Here is a 13,341-nt window from a genome sequence, read left to right as displayed (position 1 = left end):
CATCGGAGCTGTTAATAGTTGTGTAACATTGATAAAATTAGATGTCTGCTATGAACCATCAGCCGTTGGGAATAACCATCAAAACGTGAATCTCTTTTGAACAAATAGCATACAAATATTTTCTTCTTTAACGACCGATACTTTGGTAGATTCCATACAATCCTCAATGGTATCGCGTATATGAAACTTTGCTACTGTAAGTAAAATTATGTATTGTATTAGTCTTAAACTTGATGAATACTTCGGCTTAACTCATTCAAATAACTAATACAATTTATGATTTTTTATACAATGTTGAAAAAATATCGATAATTAATGTATAATAAAACTGATCATAATAAAGAGTATTCAATTGCCGAATAATGTTGATCGTACTTTGTCAACGGCCATATCATGCTGAATTCACCAGTTCTCGTCTGATCACTGAAGTTAAGCAGCATTGAGCGTGGTTAGTACTTGGATGGGTGACCGCTTGGGAACACCACGTGCTGTTGGCATTTCTTTTTTTTATTCTTGCATTTGCTAAACACTACAATTGTATTTTTTTCTTTGCTAATCGAAAATAGTTTTTTTTTTTTCCAATATGCCATTTTTAATTGTATCACATATTATTAGATACATCTTATAAGCACATAAGTTGATCAATTGAAACATTATTTTATTGAAAATTCTACTCAATTTTAAGTAAAAAAATTAAGTCTTATAACTTGACTTATGATAAGAGTTTGTATAGGATGACATTTACTCATAAAAACAACTGTTGCTTGTGTACATTAATTTATTGAATAGTTATTGATAAACAAAAAAATTTAACTTGATTTTGTTTCTAATTGAGTGAAATCAAATCGAACGAAAATATCAATTAAAAAAAAAAGAAAAATGAAATTATACAAGTATGTAGAAGAATTATAATATTAAAATTCGATACAGTACTGATATCAGGTAATCTAATGCTAGTTTATATTTTATTAGTCCAGCGATTTTTTTTTCTTGAAACTTACCTGATAATAATCCATGCAATCTCTGTTTAATATTATTTTGTAATGCACAAAAAGGGCGCAAAACAGTATACTCTGTAAGTTGATTGGATTTTTGCTGTCGTATCTGAGTCTGCTATTGTGAAATAATTTTAGCATGCTATCATTGATTACTTAAATTTAATAAACGAGAATAAATGGCAAATATCTGTCCAGTTTTAAAATTCATTCCTTGATCTTATAAATTGTGTTTGATAAATTTATAGAAAACAAATAAATAAATAACTACCGATTAGCGTTAAATAGCAAAAGTTAGTTATCGATTAAAAAAATTAAATTAACCAGATATCCGATAGTGAACCTTTAAAATATGCTTTTAAAGTTAGACGTACATATTAAGCCGCGGTAATACCCATGCTTATCCTTTTTAATTAATATAAAAATTGACCATCAATTAATATTATTTTTAAAAACCATTTACTTGCTCTTCCGATATTTTTTTATTAATTTAATTTTTACTCCGACCTTTGGAATGATGTCATTGATAATACTCGGCTACGAGTTACTCGGCTATTAGTTGGTCTAAAATTATAAACGTTAAAGTCAATTGTATAAAAGTTAAAGCCAATTGACATTAAAACACGTTAGGTAAAGATGTCCATTTAATTATAATTCATATTTATTTGCAACCAAAAATTAAAATTATTGAAATAATAAATATACCTGTTCACGGAAAAAAGAAAACAGGAATAATTACAGTAAAAAATCTAAAAAACACGACTTCGATCTTAAAACTATATAAATTAAAATGAGCACTCGAATTTTTACTTCATATACAATAAAAAAATGTTTGCAATTTAAACAGTATGTTTTACATTTTTTAAATATAAATCAAACACAACAAAATGTAAATGTATTATTGTTCTTTGATAAATGAAATTTTCTTGCTTTAAAAATTATTTATTCCTCTTAAAAATTGTAAAAATTATCATTTGCCAGAAATGTAGCAATTAAAATGTCGAATTATATAATTTATCAGCTTATAGAGTAAAATTGTAAGTGTTAACAATCAATTATATAAATTATAATGGATAAAAAGCAATTATTACATCTCACACTGTAATTTTAAAAGTATATACATTAAGTCCATTCGGTACTTTGGCAATCACGAGTCTTTACAATTTAAAATGTAAAATTTGTATTGCTCAATTTTTTCGTTCATAAATTATGACTTTATAGAATTTTTTTTATATTGATGTTTATTTTCCTATCATAAAATTAATCAGAATATTTTTTAATTCGACAAAACAAAAGTATGTAGTTTTTGTTAATCATTTGTTTGAATCTTTTAATCATTTTAAGATTAATAATCGGATGCTTGATCCCAATAACTTCGGGCATTCTGGGAATACTCATGTAAATTTCTATGAATTAAATCGTATGACATCTTACTCGCCATGAAGTAACGACATACATTACAATGCAGAATATAGAATTTATTACGCTCGAGCATCTACCGAAAAATAATTGGTAGCTGCTTTCAATTATTTTCAACTTCCCGCTTAGAAAATCGACGATTTTTAAAAATTTCGGGAAGTTATTGTTTTCACCCCGATTTTCGAAAATCGAGTTTTCATCAGATGTCGACGTTTTGAGGTCCTAGGAAGCTATTCTGACTATTTTCAGAATGATTTCCGAGTGTGTGTATGTATGTATGTATGTATGTATGTGTGTGTGTGTGTGTGTGTGTGTGTGTGTGTGTGTGTGTGTGTGTGTGTGTGTGTGTGTGTGTGTGTGTGTGTGTGTGTGTGTGTGTGTGTGTGTGTGTGTGTGTGTGTGTGTGTGTGTGTTGTGTTTGTGTTTGTGTATCTAAACTCTTCGTAACTTTTGAACTAATGAATCGATTTGGATGGTTGAGGTGGCAATCGAAAGAGCTTGTTGGCCATTAACTCTCCTGAAAATTTCAGATTATTTGATCGAATAGACTCGAAAATATTTGCGAATTACGAAAAAAAAAAAAAAATTTTTTTTTTAGTTTTTTATCGATTTCTCAAAAACGACTTATACGATCGACTTCAAAATCTAATTAGCTCTAGTACTCAATAAAACGCGTCGATTGCCACCTCAAACATCAAAATCGGATAATTCATTCGAGAGTTATCGCGGGAGAAAGAAATGGTGAAAAACGGTTTTTTCTAAATATTTTCGAAACGACTGACGCGATCGATTTCAAATTTTAATCAGCTCTAGAATTCAATAAAACGCGCCGATTGCCTCGTCAACTATCAAAATCGATTGATTAGTTCAAAAGATATCGGCGTTGAAAAGTTAAAAAAATAACATTTTATGTTATTTTTTCCGGATAAATCATAATATAACGTACTAAAATGTGCCTGATATCATACCAACTCATCTTTTTTATGGTTTCTTTTGATCATATAATGTCATCGAACTTGGTTTTTAGTTTAAATCATATTATCAACAAAAAAATCGATAAGTCGTAGTTTTTAATATTTTTATCGGATATTTCATATTTTATTGTTTCTTACATGAGTCAGAACTTATATAAATCTTGATTTCGATCCCTGACTTTGATTTCTGCCTCAATACACTTATTTTACTGAACATAATCAGGAACTAAATTTCAAAAACCGCTTCATTGATGATTTTCCATTCTTAAATTTTCAAACTTCAGCATAACAGGTAACTTGTTAGAGCTTGAAAAGATCGTAAAAAAACAGTTGCACGTGATAGCATTTTCGAGCTCGAAGAGCTCGAAAATATATCTACACTAATGTTTTCGAGCTCTTTGAGGTCGAAAACAGCGGGAAGTTTTGGGGCTGGCCCGCAGGGTCAACCGACGCCCACATTTTTTTTTTAATGTGTTTAGCTTTAAAATTTAGTCATATATTGCTCATATAAATAGCTTGAAAATTTGAAACAAAAAATAGATAACAATTAACAAAACAAAAATTATCGCTCGAACAGGGACTTGAACCCTGGACCCTCAGATTAAAAGTCTGATGCTCTACTTTTTTTTTTTAAATAAAGTTTATTTCGTTTCAGTCGGTACATTGATATTAACAAGAAGAAATATAACTTAAAAAATACTCTTAATTATTAACACAGGTTGGTGTTATTGGAGCTGCTGGGCACTGACGTGCTCTCGCATACTTGTTAGATAAGCTAGTGGCTATTTAGGTTTGTAATTACCTTAATTGTTTAGTTTGTGTGTTTATGAGTTTTAACTCAGTAAATGTTGATCTTAAAAAGAAATGACGGGAAAAAAAGACTATTGAAAAACCGTCTTTGGATGATAATAAAAATAAATAAAATAGAGAAGGAGGAGGATAGACAGAAAAATAAAAAAATATATATATACAGTATTTACAATATTTACAAAATATATATCACGGGGGCGTGAATGTTTGTTTGGAGTTTAGTCTTTGTCTCAGTGCTTTGATGTGTGTGGAGTTCTTTGTCAACCACCAGTATTTACTGGATAGTCTGCTTGGATCCATGGAGTCAATCGATGGTATAGCCATTGAGTAGACCATGTTGGTGCTCCATTTAATGTCATTGATTGTTAATATGACTCTTTTGTCTGACTGATGTCTGCTCCAATGATAAATCACCGGAATATTGTTGTGGTCCTGGATGAGGCCCATGTGATCGATATGCGTGAAGGCTTGTGGAGTGATGTAACCGTTTTTTAGGCGGTCTTCAGTCTCATTAATGTCTGTGTGAGCTAGGTTATTTATTATGGTATTGTTGATGGATGGTAGTTTGCCAAAGTAGTCTCTGGTTAGTTTGATGAAAAACGAGTCAATCCTTGGGATGACCGCCATATTGTAGATGTTCTTGTTGCTAATGAACTGGTTAAAATTTGAGTCCGCAGATCTATATTGTCCAAGGCACGCTCTTATGCACTTTCTTTCAAAGCATCTGAATTTTTCCATCAATGCTGCTCCGGTATTCCAGCAGACCGGAGCCGCATATGTTAGGATGGGTCTTATTAATAGCAAATAGCAGATTATTTTTGATCTGGACGATAGGTGCTTGTTGTAGAACAGTCTGCTATTTGCTCTGAAGGCTTTTTTGGCTTTGTCGAGTTGAGTTATCATATGAGAGTGGCCTCTGAGCAGTTCATCCAGGTGTACTCCTAGGTATTTGACTGCTTTGACATGTGGAATGTCTGCATCAGTATCTGTTCCTGGAATTTTTGTGGTGATTTTGAAGGATTTGAGCTTTTTGACAGTTGTTGAAGATAAGTAGTGGACTGGTTTCCTGAAAATGATGGTTTCGCACTTGCTCGGGTTGATCCTGAGGTTCCATTTAGCATCATGGCTATTGATGTTGTTGATAATGTTATTTAGTTGGATTTTAATTTTGTCCGGATCCTTGCCAGCTACATAAAAAATGGTGTCGTCAGCAAAAGCTATAGAGAACGAGTTGTTATTTTGGTTAAGTTGGTATAGATTAATGATTTCACAGGTGAGAATGTTGAAGAGTATTGGTGAGTTGACTGTTCCTTGTTGGAACCCTTCTAAAATATGGAAGATGATGGATGACAGTTGGGACCCGTTTGTGGTGACGAACGATTTTCCAGATAACATGTCCAGGATCAGCAGAATGAGCCATCGTTTAAATTTTTTGTTGTGTAGGACGAAGATTAGACCTTTAATCCATCCCGAATCAAAAGCTTTTTCTAGGTCCAGCAAAGCTGCAGCTACTAGATATTTATTACCTATCAAGGTGTTGACATCGCTGAGAAGTTTATGAATGGCATGAGTTGTTGAGTGTTGGTGCTTGAATCCGAACTGGTTGTTTGGTATAATGTTATGGTCTTCACAATGTTTGATGATTTTTTTGTTTATTATGATTTCGTAAACTTTACTGATGCTGGTGGTTAGACTGATCGGTCTGTAGCTAGATGGATTGGCTGGGTCTTTATTTTTCTTTAGCAGAGGAAGGACTTTTGCCCGTTTCCAGGCTGTTGGAAAGTAACAGTTGTTGATTGCATTGTTGAAAATTATTGAGTATGAAGTGATTATGTTGAAAGGAAGGTGTTTCAGAACTATTGGAGGGATATCATCAAGTCCACTGGAGATTTTATTCGGCAATTTTTTGACTATTGCTTGGAGTGTGGGAGGGTCACAGAAAATGTCATCACCATCTGCTGTTGGGTGAGATGCCGGATTTCTTTGGCAGAATTGGGTAATTGATGTGCTGTTAGCTCTTCTGGCCCTCAGATCTTCAATATATTCATCAGCTTTATTATCAGCCATTTCTTTGATTCGTGTGCCAATATTTGTGTGTCTTGGGGTGTTAATCGACTCAAAAAAAGCTCCGATGATGTTGAGCTTATCTGCATGGTCTGTAATTATGTTTGGGGCGTCGGCCGGGATGCAAGCTCTGGTTGCAACATTAGGCTCCACTAAATTTCTCTGGATGTCACCAATGATTAAGGGATCTCGAGGTCTAAGTAATTTGTTTATCTTGGGAAAGAAGTTGTCTGCCCGTCTATGATCGATTCTTTTAATTTGAGATGCCCAGTAGCTGTCAGTCGATTTTTTAAATTCTTTTTTCAGGTCTGATTTTAATTGAGCAAGTAAGTTTTTGGCTGATTGTGTAGCAGGTAAATTGGCTTGAGGGTCTTTTTTCAGCAGTTTATTTAATACTGTTAGCATGTGTGATTTGTCTTTCTTTAGCTTTTTGATTTTGGAGTTTAAATATTTGTCGACACTGTTGATGTTATTTTTGAATCTCGGGACCGATTCTTCAATTGTATCGCGAATGATGGCGTTAATCTGATCAAGGTGCTCGTCAATTTCTTGAGTCGATAGATTACGGTCATGAGGAATTGTCTGATTAAAGTTTTTTTCCAGTTTGTTTGTAAATTTTTTCCATTTTGTGGATTTATAATTGAATTTGTAGTTATGAGCTCTTACTGTGTTAAATTGTGTACATATGATAGAGAAGATGATTGCCTTGTGGTCGCTATCGTAGTCCGCTACTGTTATGGATTTATTGTTGGAGAAGTGGAGATCAAGTCTTGAGTCGATTATAATTATGTCCAGAATTGACTGGCCTCTAATAAAGGTGGGTTCACTCGGAGCGACAGAAGTCGCTCTGAATATTAAACCTTCATTAAGTTCCCAATTTCTGAGTTGCCTGCCTCTTTCATTTGTAATCGAGTCACCCCAGTCTTGTCTTCTTGCATTCAGGTCACCTGCTAATATGAAGTGGTTATCTGGGTTTTGTAGTTTGAGGTCATTAAGCAGGTTGGTGAGTTCATTAGTGAAGATTGTTTTATTGTCATGTGCAGCGTATGCCGCTATGATAAAGAGATTTTTGATTGAGTCTGACTTAACCTTTACTATTGTGTATTCCAGAATCGAATTATCTAGTGAAGTTGGATAGTTGATTTTAGTGAAGTTGATGTTATTTTTTATTAGGATAGCAGTGCCCCCGCCTTGCACTGAATTTTTTCTATCCGTACGAATGAACTCATAATTTTTAAAAGATAGTTTATGCTTTACGTTAAGTTTTGTTTCAGTGACTATTACTATGTCTAGATTATTGTTATTTGCGAAACATTGAAGATCGTAACGTCTTTGATTTGTTTGGATAGAATTGACATTAATGGCTGCGATTTTTAGTTTGCTCATATTATTTTGGTTATCCATGTTGGATTTGCAGGATGTTGAAAATTTGCTCGATTCTTCTCGAGTTTGTTTGGACTTGGTTAGAAATTTGGGCTATTTGAATATTAACTGCTGTCAGCATGTTTTTGTTCATTGATGCTATTTCATTTTTAAGATCGTTGATCCAGTGGGGGGTGCTGGTAGACGGCGGTGAATTGATGTTGTTATTGTTTTGGTGCTGAAATGGTTGACTACGTATATGTGTATCCTGAGAGTTAGCTGTGGCCGAAGCGTATGAGATAAGCGGATTAATTGTTCTTGTAATTCTGTTTACTTTAGACGTATTAATGGTTCTTTTTTGGGCAGCTGCATTTTTCTTGGCATTAGCGACAAATTTGTAAAAGGGGCAACCCTTGTAGTTCGCTGGATGATCAGTGGATTCACAGTTCGCACATTTTAATTTTCCTGAGTTATCTTTATCCGTTAACGGACATTTTCCGTATTCGTGATTACCACTACATTTTACACACCTGTATGGGAGCCAGCAGTTGTAGCTCGAGTGGTCGAATCTTTGGCAATTTTTGCATTGCGTTATTAAAGCTCCTTTTTTAATTGCCCAGTGAACAGGTTGGTGTTGGAGGCCTTTAATTTTTATCAGTTCATTAATTTTGCTGCCTGGTTTTAGTTGAATTATAAAATTGTACCAACTAGGGTTTGTTTTACTAAAGTAATTTTTGAAAACTTTTTCAATTTCTAGTTTTTCAAAGTTTTTGGAATCCAGTTCATCTTTTACAGACTCTGCTGTTGGCATGTCCCCTCTTAATCCTTTGAGATAAACAGTTATAGGTTTACTGTGTCTCGGGGTATATGTGTAGTAAGGAATTTTATTAGTGTCAAGAGCTATTTTTATCTTATCATACGCCTCCATTGAATTTGGAGTTATGTTGTGGTCGTCGGTGTCAACTTGTTTAATGAAGAATTCACCATTAGACAAATCGCCCTCTATGAGTAGCTCAATTAGATTTTTCATATTTGTACCAGTGGTAAAAAAGGGTTGTGGTTTACCTTTTGCTTTCTGGTCAGTATTGACTGTAGGTTGAGGGAGAACATTACCTTGGTTGATGTTACCCACAGATGTCGCTGGTGTGTCTGTGTCCATGTCATCTTGTTGAATGCTGCTGCTGTCATCGTCAATAGAATTGTTCGAGTTTGATAGATATAGATTGGTCTCTGTGCTTGGTTTGTTGCGATTTTTGAACGTTTTTCTAGGAATTTGCCAGTCCTCAGTGTCCGCTGCGGAAACCTCTGCGGTTTTGTCCGTTCGGCTGTTTCTCACTAGGTTGGGCTTATGTGTAGTATGGCTGAATTTTAATCCCAATTGTTTCATTTCATTTTTCTCTAGAGAGTTTTTGTAAATTTTGTTCCACTGTTGGGAATTACTTACTGCGTTTGGCTTTGGGATTTTGCTTATTTTATTCGAATTGCTTCCGGTGATGGGACTGCGTTGTCTTTTTAGTTGGTGGGCCGCCATCTTGGCTACGAGACTGGGCTCGGCCCCACCGTATTCTTGCGTTTTAACTTTATACAGATTTTTGAGCACTTTGGAAGTTATCAAAAAATGAAGTCGATGCGAACACTACACTTCCAGTGATTAGTTAATTAAAACTTATGGCTGCGAATATAGTGGATAATTTTTTAATTAGATCGCGTTAAGAGAGAGCGTCTGTACTAGTCTGATGCTCTACCGACTGAGCTATCCAAGCCTCTAAAAATCGAAATCTCAATTACTCAAGTCAACCACAAGTACATGAACAATATAAATAAATAAAGTATATTTTGAAATAAATTACCAATTGCATGGTTTTTTATTTATTTTATTAACTTCGATCATCAAACGCAGAATCTGGATTATACTCGCATCAAAAATTGATAATTTGGTCAACCATTAAAAGTCTACAGGTCACTTTACAAGTTAATTTTCATGGCTTGTAGACTGGATTTCCCGTGGACAGCATACTGTGGCTCTTGCTCGGAAAATAAAGATTCGGTCCAGGAAGAAGAAGACCGTTCTTGAAATCAGAAATAATCAAATTTACAGGTTTATTTCCCGCTAAGAAAATTGGAAATTTTTAAAAATTCGGAATGTTTTTTTTTTACCTCGATTTTCGAAAATAAAGTTTTCAGCAAATACTGACGATTTAAGGTCCTAGGAAACTATTCTGACCATTTTCCGAATGATGTTTGAATGTGTGTGTGTGTGTGTGTGTGTGTGTGTGTGTGTGTGTGTGTGTGCGTGTGTGTGTGTGTGTGTGTGTGTGTGTGTGTGTGTGTATATGTGTGTGTGTGTATATATGTGTGTGTGTGTGTGTGTGTGTGTGTGTGTGTGTGTGTGTGTATGCTTGCTATAACTTTTTTAATTAGTTAAATGATCAGAATGGTTTTTGCGGCAATCGAAATAACTTGTTGGCCGTCAACTTTTCTGAAAATTTCAGATTGATTAATCAATTAGACTCTAACATGTAAAAAAAAAAGTACGAAAAAAAAAACTTTTTTTTTTTTAAATTTCTCAGGGATGACCCAATCGATTAATTTCGAAATCTTATCAGCTCTAGAACTTAAAAAAAATGCGTTAATTGCCGCCCCAGCCATCTTAATCGGTTCATTCCTTCAAGAGAAATCATAGAAGAAATAAATGCTAAAAAACGGTTTTTTCTAAATATATTAAAAACAGCTGAACTGTTCGATTTCAAATTTTAAGCTTCTCTAGTATTCAATAATACGTGCCGATTGCCATATTAAACCTCGAAATCGGTTGATATTTTCGAAATTTATCAGCGTCGGGAAGTTTAAAATTAATATTCTATGTTATTCTTCGTGGATAAATCGAAAAAGATGTTTTAAGCGGAAAAAGTTTCCAATAAAAAAAGTCTTGACTTTCCATTCTCTATCTAAATTATTTCATAATGTAATTTAATATAAAAAATGGGTCTACACACAGCATTTCGGCTACTATTGACTCTGAAAAAAATTTAATGTCTGTAATGAACTGACAGCCGTGAATTGCTATGAAAAGGTGAATCTGTTTTTAACACAAAGCATACAAATATTTTCTTTTTTATCAACCATTACTTTAATAGATTTCATACGATCCTCAATGATATCGTGTATATGAAACATTGCTGATGCATTTTAAAATCATGTATTGTGTTGTTCTTAAGTCAAATGAAACCTCAAGTTTAACTTAATCAAATAACTGATATAGTTAATGATTTTTTATACGATGTTGAAGAAATATCGATAGTCAATGTATAATAAAACTGATCATAATAAAGAGTATCCAATTGCCGAACAATGTTGATCGTACTTTGTCAACGGCCATATCATGCTGAATTCACCAGTTCTCGTCTGATCACTGAAGTTAAGCAGCATTGAGCGTGGTTAGTACTTGGATGGGTGACCGCTTGGGAACACCACGTGCTGTTGGCATTTCTTTTTTTTATTCTTGCATTTGCTAAACACTACAATTGTATTTTTTTTTATTTTTTGTTAATCAAAAATAGTTTTTTTTTTTTTTTTTTTTTCAGTATGCCATTTTCAATGAAATTACATATTATTATATACATCTCATTAGTACATAAGTTGATCAACTAAAACATGATTTCATTGAATATTCTACAGAATTTTAAGTAAAAAAAAAAAAATAAGCCTTATCACTTGACATTTGATGAGAGTTCGTATAAGATGAGATTTACTCATAAAAACAACTGTTGCTTGTGTACACTAATTTTTTGAATAGCTGATGATGAACAAAAAAAATTTACTTGATTTTATTTCTAATTGAGTTGAATGAATTTAAATGAAAATAATAATTAGAAAAAAATTATACAAATATATACAAAAATTATAATATAAGAACTCGATACAGTGCTGATATCAGGTAATCTAGTGCTAGTATGTTTTATTGCACTAGCGGTTTTTTTTTTAAACTTACCTGATATTTTATATTGTTTCTATGATTATTCAAGTTCACTGCGCATATACTGCAAATGATAATTACAAATTTCATCGGAGCTGTTAATAGTTGTGTAACATTGATAAAATTAGATGTCTGCTATGAACCATCAGCCGTTGGGAATAACCATCAAAACGTGAATCTCTTTTGAACAAATAGCATACAAATATTTTCTTCTTTAACGACCGATACTTTGGTAGATTCCATACAATCCTCAATGGTATCGCGTATATGAAACTTTGCTACTGTAAGTAAAATTATGTATTGTATTAGTCTTAAACTTGATGAATACTTCGGCTTAACTCATTCAAATAACTAATACAATTTATGATTTTTTATACAATGTTGAAAAAATATCGATAATTAATGTATAATAAAACTGATCATAATAAAGAGTATTCAATTGCCGAATAATGTTGATCGTACTTTGTCAACGGCCATATCATGCTGAATTCACCAGTTCTCGTCTGATCACTGAAGTTAAGCAGCATTGAGCGTGGTTAGTACTTGGATGGGTGACCGCTTGGGAACACCACGTGCTGTTGGCATTTCTTTTTTTTATTCTTGCATTTGCTAAACACTACAATTGTATTTTTTTCTTTGCTAATCGAAAATAGTTTTTTTTTTTTCCAATATGCCATTTTTAATTGTATCACATATTATTAGATACATCTTATAAGCACATAAGTTGATCAATTGAAACATTATTTTATTGAAAATTCTACTCAATTTTAAGTAAAAAAATTAAGTCTTATAACTTGACTTATGATAAGAGTTTGTATAGGATGACATTTACTCATAAAAACAACTGTTGCTTGTGTACATTAATTTATTGAATAGTTATTGATAAACAAAAAAATTTAACTTGATTTTGTTTCTAATTGAGTGAAATCAAATCGAACGAAAATATCAATTAAAAAAAAAAGAAAAATGAAATTATACAAGTATGTAGAAGAATTATAATATTAAAATTCGATACAGTACTGATATCAGGTAATCTAATGCTAGTTTATATTTTATTAGTCCAGCGATTTTTTTTTCTTGAAACTTACCTGATAATAATCCATGCAATCTCTGTTTAATATTATTTTGTAATGCACAAAAAGGGCGCAAAACAGTATACTCTGTAAGTTGATTGGATTTTTGCTGTCGTATCTGAGTCTGCTATTGTGAAATAATTTTAGCATGCTATCATTGATTACTTAAATTTAATAAACGAGAATAAATGGCAAATATCTGTCCAGTTTTAAAATTCATTCCTTGATCTTATAAATTGTGTTTGATAAATTTATAGAAAACAAATAAATAAATAACTACCGATTAGCGTTAAATAGCAAAAGTTAGTTATCGATTAAAAAAATTAAATTAACCAGATATCCGATAGTGAACCTTTAAAATATGCTTTTAAAGTTAGACGTACATATTAAGCCGCGGTAATACCCATGCTTATCCTTTTTAATTAATATAAAAATTGACCATCAATTAATATTATTTTTAAAAACCATTTACTTGCTCTTCCGATATTTTTTTATTAATTTAATTTTTACTCCGACCTTTGGAATGATGTCATTGATAATACTCGGCTACGAGTTACTCGGCTATTAGTTGGTCTAAAATTATAAACGTTAAAGTCAATTGTATAAAAGTTAAAGCCAATTGACATTAAAACACGTTAGGTAAAGATGTCCATTTAATTATAATTCAT

General features: G+C 32.6%; 3 non-coding genes across 3 annotated transcripts; all 3 read left to right on the top strand.

Moving 5' to 3' along the window:
* Nucleotides 1-378: 378 nt before the first annotated feature.
* Nucleotides 379-497, top strand: LOC128668304 (5S ribosomal RNA). The gene has a single exon (XR_008404065.1). It is a non-coding gene; the product is annotated as a 5S ribosomal RNA (ribosomal RNA).
* Nucleotides 498-10,991: 10,494 nt separating this feature from the next.
* LOC128668303 (5S ribosomal RNA) lies at nt 10,992-11,110 on the top strand. Its single transcript, XR_008404064.1, has one exon. It is a non-coding gene; the product is annotated as a 5S ribosomal RNA (ribosomal RNA).
* A 955-nt stretch (nt 11,111-12,065) lies between these two features.
* LOC128668302 (5S ribosomal RNA) lies at nt 12,066-12,184 on the top strand. The gene has a single exon (XR_008404063.1). It is a non-coding gene; the product is annotated as a 5S ribosomal RNA (ribosomal RNA).
* The last annotated feature ends 1,157 nt before the right edge of the window (nt 12,185-13,341 follow it).

This window comes from Microplitis demolitor, chromosome 7 (assembly GCF_026212275.2).
Source record: "Microplitis demolitor isolate Queensland-Clemson2020A chromosome 7, iyMicDemo2.1a, whole genome shotgun sequence".
Lineage (NCBI taxonomy): Eukaryota > Metazoa > Arthropoda > Insecta > Hymenoptera > Braconidae > Microplitis > Microplitis demolitor.
Note: the sequence above shows the minus strand (reverse complement) of the source record. Positions and strands in the feature narration are given on the sequence as shown.